At 43.7% G+C, this 20,043-nt stretch overlaps 1 protein-coding gene across 5 annotated transcripts in view; it reads right to left on the bottom strand.

Annotated features, from left to right (window-relative positions):
* The window catches only part of FAM169A (family with sequence similarity 169 member A), a 209,080-nt gene that overhangs the window by 88,619 nt on the left and 100,418 nt on the right, over positions 1 to 20,043 (bottom strand). For 2 of the 5 annotated variants that reach the window (XM_027040050.2, XM_027040069.2), the window contains exon 1: positions 11,628 to 11,844. The exons of 1 other annotated variant lie outside the window; for it this stretch is intronic. The gene's annotated coding sequence lies outside the window, so the exon portion shown is untranslated. Of the gene's footprint in view, positions 1 to 11,627; positions 11,845 to 20,043 lie in introns of those variants that run through there. 2 more of the 5 variants (XM_053223957.1, XM_027040034.2) reach the window with 1 other exon arrangement.

Below are 20,043 nucleotides of genomic sequence, written 5' to 3' on the forward strand. Positions count from 1 at the left end.
GCGGTCTAAGTGGACGCACTGGAGGACCACGGGCCGGGAGTTTCGGAAGACGTTCCGATTCTCCCTTCTGGAGGGACGTGGAATCCCCTCAAAGGTCGGAGACGAGGCGGGTCGCTCCCGCTGGTCGGCGTGAGGCCGTCGTCTTTGGAGGGACGTGGAATCCCCTCATCGGTTTTGGAGGGATGTGGAATCCCCTCATCGGTTTTGGAGGGACATGGAATCCCCTCAAAGGTCTAAGCTAGCTTGCAGTTTTGCTTCCATGGAGTTGGAAGACTTTCTAGGGGCCCTCTGTTTGTCTGTTTTTGTGTTTCTCTGTTTTGTTCTGTGGACTTGCTGGACGGACGTTATGGGACAGACTCAGACTACTCCTCTAAGTATTATGATTGATCACTTTAAGGATGTGAGGGGAAGAGCTAACAACCTCAGTGTGGAAGTCCGAAAGGGTCGGTTGCAGTTTTTTTTGTTCTAGCGAGTGGCCAACTTTCAATGTCGGATGGCCACCAGAGGGGACCTTCGACCTCCCTACCATCCACCGAGTCAGGAGTATCATCTCTCGGCCTAAGAAGACGGGCCATCTTGATCAGCTCCCTTACATTATCACTTGGGAGGACCTTGTAGAAGACCCACCCTCTTGGCTTAAGCCCTTCCTAACCCTGCTCCCTCCGGAGCCAAAACCCATTCTTGCTTTGCAGGAGACAGAGAAGAGGAAAAGTCTTACCCAGCCTTCAGCACCCCTCTACCCTGTCCTACAGAGGGGTACTGAAGAAGAATTAATTTTTCCTCCCCCGTATAACCCCTCTAGGATGCCGGAAGAACACCATCCTCCCCCTCCGGGGGAGGCAGACGCTGTTCTGAGAGCGGGAGGCGAAACGCTCCAGGGGGAAGCCCGCCCTTTACCAGACAAAGGGCTCAGAGGGGGCAATCCGCCTCCGCCGCCGACTCCACTATTCTGCCCCTGCGAGCCACCGGACCCCCAGACGCGGAGGGGAATCAGCCCCATCACTATTGGCCTTTCGCCACTAGTGACCTCTACAATTGGAAAGCTCAGAATCCTAAGTTTTCCGAGAAACCGGCAGGGCTTATTGATTTATTAGACTCTGTTCTTTTTACCCATCAGCCCACGTGGGATGATTGCCAGCAGCTTTTGCAGGTCCTGTTCACGACTGAAGAAAGAGAAAGAATCCTCAGTGGGGCCCGAAAACTAGTTCCAGGCGCAGACGGGAATCCCACCATCAACCAGGCTCAGATAGATGCCTCCTTCCCCTTAACTCGGCCCCAGTGGGATTTCAACACGGCAGAAGGTAAGGAGAGGCTTCGGGTCTACCGCCAGACTCTAATGGGGGATCTCCGAATGGCTGCTAGAAAGCCAACCAATTTGGCCAAGGTAGGAAATGTACAACAGGGAAAAGATGAATCTCTGGCTGCCTTTTTAGAACGGATCATGGAGGCATTCCGTACCTACACCCCCATGGATCCAGAGGCTCCAGAAAGCAAGGCAGCTATTCTCATGGCCTTTGTAAACCAATCGGCCATAGACATTAGGAGAAAATTACAGAAAATAGATAGACTAGGAGAAAAAAGTCTGCAGGACTTACTGGTGGTAGCCGAAAAGGTATATAATAACCGGGAGCCTCCTGAGGACAAGCAGGCTCGCGCCATGGCGGCTGCCAGCAGTAAGCAGACTCGAGACCTGGCCAGAATACTACTAGCTACCACTGCTGACTTCCCCGAGGAACGAGACCGCCGTCTCCGGCAGCTGGCAGACGACACAAGAAAAGGTAAAAGCACCAAGGGGGGGAAGCAGAGGCTGCAGAAGGATCAGTGCACATACTGCAAGGAGATAGGGCATTGGGCCCGAGATTGTCCAAAAAGAGCTGGCGGGAAGGGAAGCAAGACTGATCGAGTAAAAGTCCTAGAGCTGGATGAACTAAGTGATTAGGGGAGTCAGGGTTCGGACCCTCTCCCCGAACCCAGGGTAACTCTTAAAGTGGAGGGGACCCCTATTGACTTCCTTGTCGACACCGGAGCACAACATTCGGTCCTCCGCACCCCACAAGGAAAACTAGCCAGCAAGAAGTCCTGGGTACAAGGGGCAACTGGTATGAGCCAATATTCATGGACTACCCGAAGAACAGTAGATTTGGGAACGGGCCGGGTATCCCACTCCTTTATGGTAATACCAGAATGCCCCTACCCACTGTTAGGACGGGACTTACTGACCAAGATTGGAGCTCAGATAACTTTCAGACAAGGGGGGCCTCAGGTCACCGATGGCAAGGGCCACCCCATCCAGGTCCTGACCATGAAACTGGAGGATGAATACCTCCTCCACCAGGAGGCGCTCCCAAGAGAGAATAATATAGACAGATGGCTACAAGAATTCCCCTCGGTTTGGGCAGAGACGGGGGGGGGATGGGACTAGCCGCTCACAGGACCCCAGTCCTGGTAGAGCTCAAGCCAGGAGACAGTCCGGTAAGGATCAAACAATACCCCATGTCTCAGGAGGCCTGGAAGGGGATCCAGCCACACATCCGGAGACTACGAAGCCTAGGGGTACTAGTTCCTTGCCAGTCTGCCTGGAACACCCCCTTACTGCCGGTCAAAAAGCCTCACACAAATGACTACCGACCGGTACAAGACCTCCGGGAAGTAAATAAGAGGGTTGCGGACATACACCCAACTGTTCCCAACCCATATACTCTCTTGAGCTCCTTGGCGCCCTCCAGGGTCTGGTATACTGTACTAGATTTAAAGGACGCCTTCTTCAGTCTGCCGCTGGCACCCCAGAGCCAACCCTTGTTCGCCTTCGAGTGGCATGATCCAGAGGAGGGCTACAGTGGGCAACTCACCTGGACACGGCTACCTCAGGGATTCAAAAATTCACCCACCATCTTCGACGAGGCTCTACACGAAGACCTGGTATTTACAGACACCTTCTCTGGCTGGGTGGAGGCATACCCAACCAAGCATGAAACGGCTCAGACGGTGGCTAAGAAGCTACTAGAAGACATCTTACTCAGGTATGGTTCTCCTGCTATGGTAGGATCAGACAAGGGACCAGCTTTTATCTCGCAGGTAACACAGGCAGTAGCCAAGGCGGTGGGGGCAAACTGGAAATTACATTGTGCTTATAGGCCCCAGAGCTCAGGACAGGTAGAAAGAATGAATAGAACCCTAAAAGAGACCCTTACCAAATTAACCATGGAGACTGGCGGGGACTGGGTGACTCTCCTACCGTACGCCCTTTACCGGGTTAGAAACACTCCTTACACTCTGGGTTTTACTCCCTACGAGATCATGTTTGGCAGGCCACCCCCTGTTATTCCCAGCCTTCGAGCTGAACTTACTGCTTGAATTTAAAGATCAAGAACTTTTTCTTTCCTTGAGCGGGCTCCAGAGGGCGCACGAGGACATTTGGCCGCGCCTCCGTGCCATCTACGAGGCTGGCCCGATCCCGACACCTCATCAGTACAGGCCAGGAGACTGGGTCTACGTCAAGAGGCACCACCGAGAGACTCTCGAGCCGCGCTGGAAGGGACCCTACATCGTGGTGTTGACAACCCCCACCGCTCTCAAGGTAGACGGCATCGCGACCTGGGTCCATCACACCCACGCTCAGCCAGCGGACCCCTCCTCGATCCGGAAGGACATTGTCACGCGATGGGCCATCAGTCGGGACCAACACAACCCGCTCAAGCTCAAGCTACAGCGCATTTGACCTACCTAATATTGGTAACTCTGTTAACTCTGCTTGTCATTGCTCATGTTGCCGGGAGTCTCCACGCCCCCCAAAACATCACCTGGCAGATCATAGACACCAGCTCGGGGACAATACTTAATCAGACGTCCCAGAGCCACCCCAGGGACACTTGGTTCCCAGAACTTTGCGTAAACCTCCAAACTCTGTTCCCCTTGTCACCATAAATGCAGCTGGTCCCATGATTGGGTCCCTAAGCTACATGACAAGGGGGGAATGAAAGGGCGGGCCTACGCCAGCCGACTCCATCTTGTTCTGTGTCCTTCACCTTGACCACACCTCCTCCCCTTGAGTAACCCCCCCCTCACCTGCCTAACAGGACTCGACCCTTCCCCAGGACCCTTCCCCAGCCAATCGGCTGAGGCCACAGCCATTACCTCACCAACTGCCCCTAGGCCCCAATAAAACCTTTGTCCTTTTGAAACTCGCTCTCTTTCCCTGGTATCTCACCGCTGCGTCGGTGCAGGTAGGGGATTGAGCTCGAGCTAGCTCGAATAAAGGCTCTTTGCTTTTGCATCGGACTCGGCTCCCTAGTGGTCTTTGGGGATCACGAATTCTGGGCATAACACACATGTCTTTTCATTCCTTAGATCCTCTTTGCTATTTGTTCAAGAATGCATTGTTGTCACAGTCTGCAAGTCTTGTGCTTCCTCAGTTAAATTTATTCCCATTTTTTTCTTTCTGATGCTGCTACACATGAAATTGGTTTCTTAATTTTCAGACTGTTTATTGCTAATGTATAGAAATTCAATTGGTTTTCATACAGTAATCTTGTATCTTGCTCCTTGAAATAATTTATCAGCTTTAATAGATTTTTGGTGGATTCGTTAGGGTTTGCTCTGTACAAAATCATGTCATCTGCAAATAGAAGTGTTAATTGCATTCCAACTGGTGTCGAGGATTAACTTGCTGCAGGCTAACGCACTCCTTAGGTGCTGACCTAAGTCCCTGGATCCACGGCAGACAGACCACAGGACTTGGGGAGCGAAGGACTGGAAGGTTCCCAGGCTGCAGAGGCCAGCAAGCCGGTCTGAAGCCACCTCAGCTTTCTGATTAGCCTAGCAAATTTTTACCAAAATGCTTTGCTGTTTTAGGTCACACAAATAATTTCACTAACCTCCCTTTGTGTATCTGTAGACCTTGCCCTCCTTTGAGGAAAGAACAGAGCACTCCTGCACATCACAAAACAGGAACTGGACCCGTTGGCACAACCCCTGAGCCCTGAGATAACGTTTGTAGCTGGCATCACGGAGGCTGCACATGATCAGGACGTGTCGCAGGCCACTGCACTCCCTTTGCCAATTAACTACCCCAAATCCCTTTAAAACCTCCTGGGCCAGGCAGAAACCCTGGAGCTGGTTTTTGGACAAGAGTCTGCCTTCTCCCCAGGTGGCTGGCCTCCTGAATAAAGTTCAAATTACTTTCCAATCAAAACTTGTCTCTTGAGTATTGGTCTTTTGAGTGGCAGGGCAAACTTGGGGTTCGGTAATAGAAGGCGTTTCACTTCCCCTTTTCCTGTCTTGATTCTTTTTTTGTTTGCTTGTTTTTGCCTAATTGCTTGGCCAGAACCTCCAGTACAATGTTATAAAGAAGTGATGAGAACAGACATCTTTGTCTTTGTTTCTGATCTTAGGGAAAAAGTTTTCAGTCTTTTACCAGTAAGTATGATTTTAGCAATGGGTTTTTCACGGATGATCTTTATCAGGCTGAGGAAGTTTCCTTTCCTATTTTGTTGAGCGTTTTTATCATGAAAATGTGTTGGATTTTGTCAAGTGTTGTTTCCCTATTTAGAGGATCCTGTGGTTTTCCTTTAGTCTATTAATATGATGTATTACATCCATTGATTTCATACGTTGAACCAACGTTGCATTCTCAGGGATAAATCCCGTTTGGTCATGGTGTATAATCCTTTTTATATGACATAGGATTCAGTTTTCCAGTATTTGCAGAGGATTTTTGCACCCATGTTCATTAAGTGACATTGGTCTATGGTTTTCTTTTCTTGTGATGTCTGTCTTTATTATCAGATTATACTGAATTTATAGAATGAGGAGATACTGTCTCTCCTGTTTTTTGGTAGACTTTGAGAAGGATTTATATTAATTCATTCATTCTTCCTTTCTTTTCTTCCTTCCTCTTTTCCTCCCTCCCTCTCTCTTTTTCCTTTTCTTTCTTTCTTTCTTTCTTTCTTTCTTTCTTTCTTTCTTTCTTTCTTTCTTTCTTTCTTTCTTTCTTTCTTTCTCCTTCCTTCCTTGGCATCCTTCCTTCCTTCCTTCCTTCCTTCCTTCATCATCTCTACACCCAACATGGGGCTTGAACTCACAACCCCAAGATAGTCACATGCTCCACCAACTGAGCCAGGCAAGCACCCCTGTACTAATTCTTTAAATGTTTGGTAGAATTTAGCAGTGAAGCTATTTGTAATTGGGCTTTTTTTTGGTGGGTAGTTTTTGTCTACTAATTCAATCTCTAGTTGTTAGTGTATATATTATCTTTTTTTCTTTTTTTCCTGAATCAGTTTTGAGTGTGTGTTTTTAGGAATTTGTCTTTTTCATCTAGATTATCTGATTTATTGACAGGCATTTGTTCCTAGTATGCCCTTATACTCTTATGATTTCCGTAAGGTCAATAGTAATGACCCCTTTTTACCCCTGATTTTGGTAACTTTAGTCTTTTCTTTTTGTTTTGGTCAGTCTATTTAAAACTTTTTCAATTTTGTTGGTCTTTTCAAGGAGACAATTTGGGGTTTTGTTTAACTTCTCTATTGTTTTTCTCTTCTCTGCTTCATTTGTTTTCACTCTAATATTTATTATTTACTTCATTAGTCAATGCTTTAGATTTAGTGCACTCTTCTTTTTCTAGTCTCTTTAAGTGGGGGGTTGGGTAATGGATTTGAGATCATTCTTCTTTGTTAATATAGCTGTTTACAGGTATAGATTTCCCTCTCGGCACTATTTTTGGTGTTTCCCATAAGTTTTGCTATGTTGTATTTTTGTTTGCATTCACTTCAAAGCACTTTTTAAATTCTGTTGGGATTTCTTCTTGGACTCATTGGTTATTGAGGAGCATGTTGCTTAATTTTCACATACATGTAAAATTTCCAAATCTTTTTCTTACTAATTTCTAATTTCATTCCACTGTTACCAGCAAACACATACCTTGTATGACTTCAGTCTTTTAAACTTTGTTGCGATTTGTTTTATGGCCTCCAATTAAATTCCATCCTCAAGAATGTTTCATGTGTACTTAAGAAAATGTATGTTCTGGGGGCGCCTGGGTGGCTTAGTCGTTTAAGCGTCTGACTTCAGCTCAGGTCACGATCTCGCGGTCCGTGAGTTCGAGCCCTGTGTCGGGCTCTGGGCTGATGGCTCAGAGCCTGGAGCCTGCTTCGATTCTGTGTCTTCCTCTCTCTCTGCCCCTCCCCTGTTCATGCTCTATCTCTCTCTGTCTCAAAAGTAAATAAACATTAAAAGAAAAGAAAAGAAAAGAAAATGTATGTTCTGCTGTTGTGCAGCAGACTGTTCTATATACGTCCATGAGGTCTAGTTGGTAAATAGTGTTAAAGTATTCTATTTCCTTGCTGCTTTTCTTTCTAGTTGCTCTATCCATTATAGCAAGTTGAGCATTCAAGTACAACTATTATCACTGAATTATCTATTTCTCCATTCAATTCTGTTAAGTTTTGCTTCATGTCTTTTGGGGCTCAGTTTTAGGTAAATATATCTCTATAAACTATATAATTATTACATCTTTCTGACCCTTTTATTATTACAGAATGTCCCTGTTTATCTCTACAAACTTTTATATTAAAGTCTGCTTTGGTAGGAGTTTAGCCCCTCCAGTTCTCTTTTTCTGTTTGTATGGTAGGTCTTTTTCCATCCTTTTACTTTCAACCTATTTATGAACAATATTTTTTTATATGCTTATTGGTCTTTTGAATACTCTCTTTTGTGACTGCTCAGATCTTGGTCTATTTTTAATTTTAAGTTTTTGTCTTTTTCTTATTGATTTGTAGGAGTTCTTTATATGTTCTAGATACAAGTCCTTTGTAAACTATATTTCCCAGTCGGTAGATTCCCTTTTCACCCTTTTAATAGTGCTAACGAGGAGTTGATGGAGTTTTTTTTTGTTTGTTTTTTGTTTTAAAAATTTTTTTAATGTTTATTTATTCTTGAGACAGAGGGAGACAGAGCATGAACAGGGGGAGGTCAGAGAGACAGGCAGACACAGAATCTGAAACAGGCTCCAGGCTCTGAGTTGTCAGCACAGAGCCCGACGCGGGGCTCGAACTCACGGACCGCGAGATCACGACCTGAGCCGAAGTCGGACGCTTAACCGACTGAGCCACCCAGGTGCCCCTGGAGTTTTTTTAATCAGTTTTCTTTCATTTCTTTTTCTTTTCTGTCCTATTTAAGAAATCTTTGCTGACTTGAAGAGTTCTTTTGGTGTATCTGTTTTGTTTTGTTTTTACACAGCATTATTATGGCAATAGCTGACTAATACATTTGATCCTACCAACTTGTTCTCCAAAGTAGTTGTACTAACTTACACTCAAATCAGCAGTATTTTGGTATTCCATTGCTTCACAACTTCCCTTGTCAGACTTTTAAAGTTTAAGGCTGACTGATGTAAAATTCATTTTCACTCTCATTTGAACGTGCATTTTCCTAATTACAATGAGATTGAGAATATTTTCATATATTTATTGGCCACTTGAATGTACACTACTGTTTATTAACTGTTCATTTCTTATATGCTCATCTTTACGTTTGAAAGATCCCAGAACAAGTTTAAAAAACAAAAGCAAGGAGCGGAACAACATAGGGAGAGACACATTCACCTATGTGTCTATGTGGGCTTCCATATATGCAATACACATGTACCTATGTGTTTTAATATGCCTAGGACGTTTTTGAAAAAATATGAAACAGGGGTGCCTGGGTGGCTCAGTCTGTTAAGCGTCCGACTTCGGCTCAGGTCACGATCTCACAGTCCATGAGTTTGAGCCCCTCCTCGGGCTCTGTGCTGACAGCTCAGAGCCTGGAGCTTGCTTTGGATTCTGTGTCTCCCTCTCTCTCTGCCCCTCCCCTGCTCATGCTCTGTCTCTCTCTGTCTCAAAACAAATAAAAACCTTAAAAAAATTTTTTTAAAAGAAAAAATATGAAACAATAAAGTTGGAAGAATTATTTAAAAGGCATTTATAGTGAACTATAAATACAAAAAGAGAAAATTTATTATAATATGTTGAATTATCAGGGAGTTTGAAAAAAGTGGGGAAAAGTGAAGAATAAAGCTACTGAGCTATGTGTGTGGTGTGGGGGCAGTGAAAGGAAGTTAAAATATTTCTAGAATTTTGATGGAAATAAGGAGGACCCAGGGAGTCAGCCAGATGGCAGAGAATGATCTCAAGTGAATCTATGTGAAGTCTTTGATCTCTCTCTGGTAGAGAAATGTCACAAGAAATGACCCTGGGGCATTAGTCAATCAACTAAAGCAGTAAAACTCCAACCTGGCTGCAAGCGAACATCACCTACTGTTTAAAATAAGGGCCACCTCACGTCCGACTTCAGCTCAGGTCACCATCTTGCGGTCCCTGAGTTCGAGCCCCGCGTTGGGCTCTGGGCTGATGGCTCAGAGCCTGGAGCCTGCTTCTGATTCTGTGTCTCCCTCTCTCTCTCTGCCCCTCCCCTGTTCATGCTTTGTCTCTCTCTGTCTCAAAAATAAGTAAACATTACAAAAAAAAAAATTTAAAATAAGGGCCACCTCAGACCAGTTGAATCAAAATTATCTGGAAAATTTCAACCTATCTACAAGCTAACATCTCCAACATTTAAAATAAGGGCCACCTCAGACCAACTGAACCAAAATACTGGGAAGTGGCTCTGGGGAATTGAGTCTTTTTTTTTTTTTTTAAATACTCTCTAGGTGATTCTCATGGACCAAGAGGTTGAAATCGTATGAAGCAGATGCTGATATGTATAACATTAAATTATACTTCTGGAGAAGTGTAATAAAAGAAAATAACCTTTTATTCAGAGGCATGGTTATTATGATCTTTTTTTTAAATTTAAGTGTAATAAAATTAGGAGAAAAGGATTTATGGTAAGTGGCATAAACAGAGAAAAAAAAGAAATTCTAGCTTTCAAAACGTTTCTATCTCAATATATATTTAAAAAAATTTTTTTAACGTTTATTTATTTTTGAGACAGGGAGAGACAGAGCATGAACAGGGGAGGGTCAGAGAGAAAGGGAGACACAGAATCCAGAACAGGCTCCAGGCTGTGAGCTGTCAGCACAGAGCCCGACGCGGGGCTAGAACTCGCAGACTGCGAGATCATGACCTGAGCCAAAGTCGGGCGCTTAACCGACTGAGCCACCCAGGAGCCCCTCAATATATATCTTTTAAATGATGTTCATTCTATGAGCATTTATTGAGAATCTATGACATGCAAAGCCTTGCACTGTTACGTAGTTTTTGTTTCTTTGTTTATTTTAATGATAGGAAATGGCTCTTATCCTCAAAGTTGTTACAGTCTAGGGGTGCCTGGGTGGCTCAGTCAGTTAAGCGGGCCGACTTCGGCTCAGGTCATGATCTCACAGTTTGTGGGTTCGAGCCCCGCATCAGGCTGTGTGCTGACAGCTCAGAGCCTGGAGCCTGCTTTGGTTTCTGTGTCTCCCTCTTTCTCTGACCCTCCCCAGCTCACACTCTGTGTGCGTGTCTCTCAAAAATAAATAAACATTAAGAAAAAAAGTTGTTACACTCTGTTTAGGATATATAAATAACCTAGGGCTAGAACAAGGCAGAAAGAAATGCCATACTTGAAGAAACAGTGCCACGGAAACACTAAGGAGGTAACTCTACCAAGGGCTGGGAATGCAGAGGCTTTACAGAGAAACTAGGATTTTAACTCAGCTTTGAAGGATGAACAGAATCTCAGTAGGTGGAGAAGTGGGGTAAGGGAGCAAGTTCCCCATTTGGAGAAGAGTAGGAGCAAAACCTCAGCAATGAAAGAGTGTGTATAATTTATACCTCATTTTCTCCTGGGTCTACTGCACTGGGTCCTGACTGATCTCCAGCCTGTCCCCACCTCCACCCTCCTGCAGCCCAGGCCTCTGGCCAGCCAAGAGGGCCACAGCTCTTGTATTTCCATAGAACAATGGGCAAGTCATTAAAAAAAATATTCATTATTAGCCTCTATCTACATACTGTTCCCTAAATATTTATGCTTTTGAGATTTTTGTATTACCAAATCAATGTATGCTCTTGTATCAAATTCAAATAATATCAACTAGGATATCAGGATATCAAATAGGAAGTGGAAGCCCCCTTACAATTCAGCCCCCAGTGGTAAGCACTATTAATAGGGTAGGTATCCATCCAGTATCTCTGTTTATCTGTCTCTGTTTGCCTGTCTTTCTTTGTTTCTCTTTCCCTCTCTGTATACACACACACACACACACACACACACGCGTGCATATATAATATTCTTTATATGTACATACTAAACTGTGTATATATACACATATATACATATATATGAATGTGTATAGACACACTATATGTGCATATGAGTATAATAACTGAGCAATTGTTGTAAACATATATATATAACATATATATGTATATATATATACGTATATATATATGTGTGTGTGTATATATATATATATACTTGATACATTTACAGAGAATCTAATGTCTCTAAATACAGGGTGTCTATCTATACATACACATACATGTTTACGTGTGAGGGGAAGTATGTATTACTCTCAGACTCTGACACCTTTTGCTGACTGCCCATCTCTTACCGGTTAAGGTACAAATCCTTAGCATATTGTCTTAAGCCCTAGCAGTCAGGCTGCTGCCTACCTCCGTCTCCGGCTTCCTCTTCAGCCATTCTGGCTACTTTTGAGAAAGACTACAGTTGGAGAGAAATGAAATCATGTTCCTTCTGAGTTCATTCTTCAAAGCTGGGGTCCTTTCAGCAAGTGTCTTCAGGATTGGTAAGTTGACATGACTTGTTACGGCAATAAGAAAAGACCTTGCGGGAAGCAGTATGAAAGCAAGACCAGGGACCTGCAGACAGGAAGTCAAATGCCTGTGTTATGTGCTCCCTCCCCCACTCCCAAGGACAAAGCCCTCCCTCTTCCAGACTGACACCCCCACCCCCACAGTAGGACTTAACCTTGACATTGCTTCAGTCACACTGAGGGCTTTGTGAACTGTGAGCAGTTCGGGGGAACAAGCAGCTGTTTCACTTCTCTGTGCTTTTACATATTTTCATTCCTCAAGTTGAAATGCCCTTACCTGCCACTGCACCCTGGGCAAACGTGAATCCTGCACATCGTGCAGGGGCTTTTTTTCCAGGATGGAGGCCACGATGAGACATCCCCCACCCGGTGATTTAGAAATAAGGCTGCCACGGAATAAAGCAAACAAACCATGTACACTGTGGATGTGATTAACCCCCTGGAGGAGAAAAACAACCAAGTGTGTATAAATATGTGACTGAAGAATTTTAAAACTCTTGAATTTCAAAAAAAGTGAAATAAAATAAAAAGGAGAAAGTGGTGCTGGGAAATCTCAGGGAGGAAATATGGGAAAAAGCTGTAATTTAACAAACACTTAATTGTGTTTGCCTTGCTCACAGTAAGACCATGCTAAGAGAAGGGTCTGGTAAACCTAGCAAGCAGTGGAGAGAGGGCAGTGGGGAGGTACACAGAGACACGGGCTACCAGGTGTGTATAATTTTCACTGCTGTATATTTGGCTAGCATATGAATCAATTACAATTTATCTCCTATTGATAGAAGTTAAGATGGTTCTCACTAGTTAGCCATTATTAACTGCTCAACAGAAATTCTCATCCACGTGTCTCCACTCAGGATTTTCTTTTAATGTTTTATTTATTTTTGAGGCAGAGAGAGACAGAGCATGAGCGGGGGAGGGGCAGAGAGAGGGAGACACAGAATCCGAAGCAGGCTCCAGGCTCTGAGCCGTCATCCCAGAGCCCCATGTGGGGCTTGAACCCACAAACCGTGAGATCATGACCTGCGCCGAAGTTAGACGCTTAACCGACTGAGCCACCCAGGCGCCCCAAGAGCTTGTATTTTCTAGAATACATGTTTAGGAGTGAGATTACTGTATCATAAGAGGTGAGCCCGTTCAACTTTATACCATATAAGGTTAGATTTTCTTCAACATGTCTGGGCAGTCCATGCTGCTGCCAGTAATGTACTAATGTTCCAACTGTTCTCATTCTTACCAACACTTGGTATTGTTAGTCTTAAACGTTTATGGGGTAGATACAGGGGAAATGCTCCCTCATTATTGTCTATGCATTTCTCCAGTTACTATTGAGATTGCACATCATTTACATTTTAAGAGAAGACTTGGATCTCCTTTCCTGTTTCTGTCCTTTGTCTAGTTTTCTGCTAAGTTATTTTTATTCTATCTATTGTTTCACAGGAATTTGGTGTGTGTCTGCATGTGCAGGGTTTGGATATACTCTTCTGGTCCATGGCTTGCTTTTCACTTAAAGTCAGATCTCTGTGCCTCAGTTTCCTCATGTGTAAAATGAGGAGACTATTATTAAACAAGTTAATATATGCAACATACTTAGAACAGTACCTAGCATATAGGAAGCACGGTGTAAATATTTATCACTATTATTACTAGTGTGCTTTGATAAAAAGATTTAGTTATTTTCTATAGTATCTCTTAATGAATGAAAAATTTTTGTTTTAATGCCTAAATTTATTACTCTTTTTCTCCATGGATTGTGCTTTTTGTGTCTAACAGCAGCTTTTTATAACTTGTTGTATGCTTTGCCAAATCTATGAGTGTTTTTACAGTCGAAAAGTTTTCCATCAAGCACTCTGGAACCCATTATAATTGGGAGAATAAGGAGGACACTTAAATCATTGCTTCCGTCTTTTCGTTTTTGTTTTTTGCAAAGAACACACGAGATAGTAAAGACAGCTTGCCAACAGCAGCATTGATTCAAGGAAAAACACTGATGAAAAAACAAAGCAGACTCCCATTCTGACCCTGGAGTGAGACCTGCTGGATTTATATAGCCCAGTCTGTAAGTGTCCAAAGTCCTGGGGCAGTTTCCCAAGCAGGAAGCCTCGGCTATTCTGGCTCTCAGAGAACCTCCCTTGAGAGTCTGGGGAGAAGGAATCACCAAGGGCCGCTTCTTTCCTCATGCAGCATCTCACTGGGGAGCTCAGCCTAATCTGGACATGGTCCCTGTGCTCTTGACCGTCATCCCAATGTCCAGGAGAGGGCACTGGACCCAAGCCTTCAACTGAAGCAATTAGATTCCATGATTCAAGTAGTGTGGCCCCAGGAGAGAAGGCGGGGGATGGGCAAGAAGGAATGCATCAGGTGTCCTGGGCAGGGTCCACTGGGGCCCAAGCTGTGGCCCAACCTCAGGCTATGAAGGGGTCAAAGTTGAGACTGAACTTCCAGCTGACAAGTTCTGGGAAGAGGCTGAGCCAGGCTGATGAGAAGCAGTGTATCTCTGAGCCCACTGGTTCTTAGAGTCTGGCAAGGATACCAGCCTTCTTGTCTCCCTTACACTCAATTCCATTACAGAGTTCAAAGGGCAGCCAGCAAGGACCTGCTGGAAAACCAGGATGGCCCCAGAGGCAGGGGGAGAGGATGGTGACTCTGACCTTAGAAGGTCAGGAAGACTGTGTCTCCAACTGCTTTATATCTTCCCATCCCCATCCTTCATCCCCAAACCTAGCAGTTACCAGTCTATAATAAATAGCCAGGAGTCTGAATAAATACTAAACAATCTCCTAAATAGAGCATATTGGGAGAGGAGGATCATTGCCTTTGTGTTTTAAAGGTTGATGGCTGCTTTTCTAGACATTATCATGAATCCCAAAAATATGCTTTAGGTCACTTAATTTTCTCTATAAAGCAAGACTTTTCATCATGGTGTCATACTGAACATATACTCGTACTCTTGTATGGTATTAAATTTAAAATTTTTATTTTTTTTGTTACTTTTCCCCCATTTTCTTTCAAGTGGTTGCTTTTTCCCCCAAATGCTGATAGTGTGTGTGTGTGTGTGTGTGTGTGTGTGTGTGTGTGTGTGTGTTTGTGTGAAGAAGAATTTTTCTTCTGCTGCTTTTGTAAAACTTACTAGATCCAAACAGATCTCTGAATGTTTTACCAGAGACCATGTCTGTTCAGTGAACTGAGTTAATCTGCTGTTCTGTGAAATAAAACCTTACACATCACCTTAAGTATTGTAGTCATCTTGCAATGTCATTCTCAGTGATTAAAATCATTTCCAGGCCCCTCTGTGGCCGATTATTCCCTCCTGCTCTATTGAAGACATTATAATACTTGTGGGGAAAGTTTCATGGAAAAGCAGGGGCAGTTACTATTCAATGGAGATTCTGCCTGACACAGAGCAGCACTGTCCAAACTCGTGGAGATCAAGATGGGCTGGATGCTGCACTTCATAGGACAACTCAGCTGAAGAGAATGCTGGGAAAGTTCCAAAGCTTTTTCCTAGAGAAAAGTCCACTTTGCTTAGATTCCCTCAGGACTCTCTTCTATTTGAGATTCCTCAGGGGTATATATTGAGTTTTCTGCCTTTCAATTTGTATCAGAAATCTAGCCCAAAGATTTGATACTCAGGGGAGATCACCTATACTTTTCCAAATTTCCCTGGGCATGAAATTCTTACTTGAAGACAGCATTATTCAGAAGCTTCTCTGGTTGAAGTGAGAAGGAGACATTCAGAACTTTAGTTTCTTGAAGGAGCTGATATACTTATTTCTTTCCAACAGTGAAAGCCATGTACTAGAATATGTGTCCCTTGTTTCTCAGGCTGGGGAAGGTCAATGCCTAATTTAAATTTCTTTCTTTTTTTGTTATGTTTATTTTTGAGAGAGAGAGAGAGTGCACATAAGCTGGGGAGGGACAGTGAGAGAGGGAGACAGAGGATCGGAAGGAAGCAGGCTTTGCACTGATAGAGAACGCAATGAGGGGCTCAAACTCACGAATGGTGAAATCATTACCTGAGCCAAAACTGAAAGCTTTAACCAACTGAGCCACCAAGCGCCTCAGTTTAAATTTCAATCATAGCATGTTTGTTAATGTTTGTCATTAGTACAGAGGCATTCTCTTTTTCCCTTCGTCTTGATTTTCCATTCCTATTTTCCTCCTTTGCAACTTATATCCCAAGCGTCTGCCTCCAGCCTAGATCCTCCTCCAGAGATTTAGAATCAACTGTCCTCTCAACATTTCAATTTGGATTATCTCAAGAATCTCAAACTCAGAACATCTAAAACTGCACTTAATTCCCCACCAAAAAAAAAAAAAAAGCCAAACCAAAACAAAACAAAAAAACAAAGAAATTTCTCCTTGCTTTTCCCAGTCCCAAAGAATGTTAACCCCATCCATTCAATAGCCCAGTCATCCTTAATTCTTTTCTTTTCCTCACTCCTCTGTATCTGTCAAGATATGCTAGGTCATGTTGCTGTATATTGAACACCTCCCACCTCTCAGTGGCTTAACCCAAAGAAAGTCGATTTCTCGCTCTGACTAATGAGTCAGAGGTGGGGCTCTGCTCCCCTTTGTCATACTGCCTCTGGGTCCTAGGCTGATCGAGTAGCCACTGTCTGGAACATTTCTGGTCCCCACAACAGAGGGAAGAGAACTCTCAGAGGCTTCATTCATTCATATGATGCTGAGCTCAGAAGCAACACACATCATTCTGCTAGAGCTGATAACTCAGCTCCATCACCCAACTATGGGAGGCCAGGAAGCATAGCCCCACTGTGAAAAATTAATAAGAGCGTTAATGACTACCACACTGTGTTAGGAGGGACTCCCCAGAAGCAGACCTTGAGATGCCAATTCATGTGAAAATGGTTGGTCAGGAAGTGCTGTCTGGAAAAAAAAAACAGTATGGGAGTGGGAAAGAGAGACATGGAAGAGAAGGAAGTGAAGCAAATATCTGACATCAAACAAAATCCCATGAAGGGCAATTTAGGCTCCACTCCATGAGAATTCTGGAGACTGTCATACCTCAGAGCAATCTGGACAAGGGGCAAGGAATCTGGAGCAGTTCTACTGCACCAGGAGTCATTTGCCAGGGCTCTGTAAATCCCAGGTACTTCTAGATCTCCTTGCCAGTATTGCTGTTGGAAGTGAAAGCCCAACAAGAAAATGGCAAAGGGATCTGAAAGCACACAGGTGGAACACAGACATTCTCTACCACCACCCCACCTCCCCATGCCAACAAATCACAGCATCCTACTGGTTCTATCTCCCACGTGTTTCCCAAATTGTCCCATTTCTCTCTACCCTGAGCGGCCTCATCCCTCAAGTACCCCTTGAGGCTATCATCCTTGATCTTCTACAGTACTGCAGTCAGGATAGTGATTGGCATTCTTCACATCTCGGATCTAGACTTCCAACTATAGCGAGATTGTTCTTTCTGATTCATGTAGCCTTTCCCTAGTAACATCTCAGATTTGTCATGTCTGCTTTCTCATCAAGATACAATCCCCATTTTGCAGATGAAAGAACCGAGCCTCAGAGAAGTTTTTACCAATAGTCATGCAGTTAGTATTTAGTAGAGCCAGAATATGAATCTACTATATGTCAATTCTAAGATCTTACCCACTGTATTTCACTGTTTCTGGGTCATGATTAATCTGTCCACTCTACTCTGATTACTACTCAATTCGACAAACTTCAAATTCAATTTGTTTAAAGCCAAATTTATCATATTCTTTACCTCCCTTACCAAATGTCCTGCTCTTGAGTTCCCGATGTCAGTAATAGCTCTGCCATCTTTTGGGGTCACCCTTGACTCTTCTTTCTCTTTCTTTCCTTGTTTCTAGTGATTTCCACAGTGATTATACTTCTGATTTCTAAAGCCCGTCACTGCAGGTAGGGCTGGCTTCTGTGCCCCACCCTGTGGTGTACAGAGTACCTGACAAGTACCCCTATGTGGGAGGTCCTGGAGCTGGGCCCAACAAGGGCTCATCAGTAGTGGATATCATTCCAACAATATTCTATGCCAAGAAATGAAATCAGAATCCGGGGAAAGAAGCCAAAGCTGGCCAGTCAGTCTGCCAAGCTGGAAGTCTTGGACACAGTTATAAACAGAGGGAAAGAAGCCAATGGAGAGGGAGAGACTGACTGATGATGGAAATGAATAAAGCAGTAATGGATGGAATAGGGTCTTGGGAGAGGCAATGAAAGGTCTTGCCATGTGACTCTTTGGGAGATGGCTGACTCTGATGACTGGGGTCTTGAGGAGAAGGAGGTGTATGCCTGACGTATAATAGGTGTTCAAAATAGTATTGAAAGATCTTAAGGAAAATCTCTGTCCCTTATTCCCTGGAGGCACCTAATTTGAATTAATTTAGTTTTCCCCCCTTTAATCTAGCATTTATCTTCATATTTCTTTTTTTAAATATTTATTTATTTTGGGGCGCCTGGGTGGCGCAGTCAGTTAAGCGTCCGACTTCAGCCAGGTCACAATCTTGCGGGGTCCGTGAGTTCGAGCCCCGCGTCAGGCTCTGGGCTGATGGCTCAGAGCCTGGAGCCTGTTTCCGATTCTGTGTCTCCCTCTCTCTCTGCCCCTCCCCCATTCATGCTCTGTCTCTCTCTGTCCCAAAAATAAATAAACGTTGAAAAAAAAATTTATTTATTTATTTTTGAGAGAGAGAGCATGGGGGAGGGGCAGAGGGAGAGAGAAAGAATCCCATGTAGGCTCCCCACTCGGGATGGAGCCCAACGTGCACAGCTCCATCCCGCAACAGTGAGATCATGACCTGAGCAGAAATCAAGAGTTGGACACTTAACCGACTGAGACACCCAGGCACAGGTACCCCTCTTTGTATTTCTAAGTAATATATTTATACTGTTTCTTTTTTTCTTTTTCCTTAATGTTTATTCTTTTTTTTTTTTTTTTTTTTTTTTTGAGAGAGAGAGAGAGAATGAGCAGGGGAGGGGCAGAAAGAGAGGTGGACAGAGGATCTAAAACAGGCTCTGTGCTGACAGCAGAGAGCCTAACATGGGACTCAAACCCACAATCTGCGAGATCATGACCTGAGATGAAGTTGGACGCTTAGGTGACTGAGCCACCCAGGCGTCCCGCGGCTATTTCTTGATTTATCAATTTGAAACTATTAACTTCCTATTAGGTAGATGATGATTTAGTCTTTTACATTATCACTTCCTACTTCGCTTCTCCAGGATAAAAAATTCTAGATGAATTAATAGTGTATTGGGTCTCCTGCCAGCTCCGTTGGGGGAGCGTGAGACTCTTGGTCTCAGGGTTGTGAGTTCGAGCCCCATGCTGGGTGTATAAACTTTAAAAAAAACAGCCAATGTATTATTATGGCTGCACAAATATGGATTAGTGATGAACCTATTAATTACATACTGTATCTTTATAAATTTTTATGTTTCCAGGAATTAATAATTTTTAAAATTCTGTTTTTTACAAGCCTATCTTTAATGTTTTCCCAAGTGGTCCATCTGCTCTTCAAATACTCTCTCAGTAAAACTTTATTCTTCCCCACAGTGCACCAGCATATTAGATAATCTATTTCCATTTTTTTCTTGGAGCCCCCTCGCCCCCCCAGTCATAGCACTCTGCCCCTATTGTAGTCTGTATAGGTTGCTTGCTGTAAAGCCCTACTGCATCACTATCATCCTGAGAATTCCCCTCTCTATCAAAGTATTTCTTCTGCTGTGTTTCCTTTTCCTGGATTCTTTTCCTTGGTTTGCTCTCTATATTTGCTGGAACACAGCTTCCGGCAGGCTTTACACAAGGAAAGTGTCTTAATCTATCCCTATGCTCAATTCATGGCTTGGCTAGGTAATTTTGAAGGCATTACTCTATTATCTTCAACTATTTTGAGTACTTAATATATGCTAGGTGGCTTATGAACAACAGAAATTGGTTTTTCAGAGTTCTGGAGGCTGAAAATCACATAGCAGTCTGCTAGCATGGTTAGGATTTGGTGGGGTCCCTCTTCCCAGCTGCAGACCGATGCCTTCTACTCATTCATATCTTCACATGGCAAAGAAAGGGCAAGAGAGCTCTCTGGGCTTCCACTAATCCCATTCGTGAGAGCTCATGACCTAATTATCTCCTAATACTATCATATTGCAAGTTAGTATTCAACATATGAATATTGGGGGTGACAAAAACATTCAGTCAACTGCAGGCTTGTCCAACACGGCTGTTTACTTCATCAAGCCCAAGAAAATTCTCTCATTCCAGTCTGCTAAAA

The sequence above is a fragment of the Acinonyx jubatus genome, chromosome A1 (genome assembly GCF_027475565.1).
Source record: "Acinonyx jubatus isolate Ajub_Pintada_27869175 chromosome A1, VMU_Ajub_asm_v1.0, whole genome shotgun sequence".
Classification (NCBI taxonomy): Eukaryota; Metazoa; Chordata; class Mammalia; order Carnivora; family Felidae; genus Acinonyx; species Acinonyx jubatus.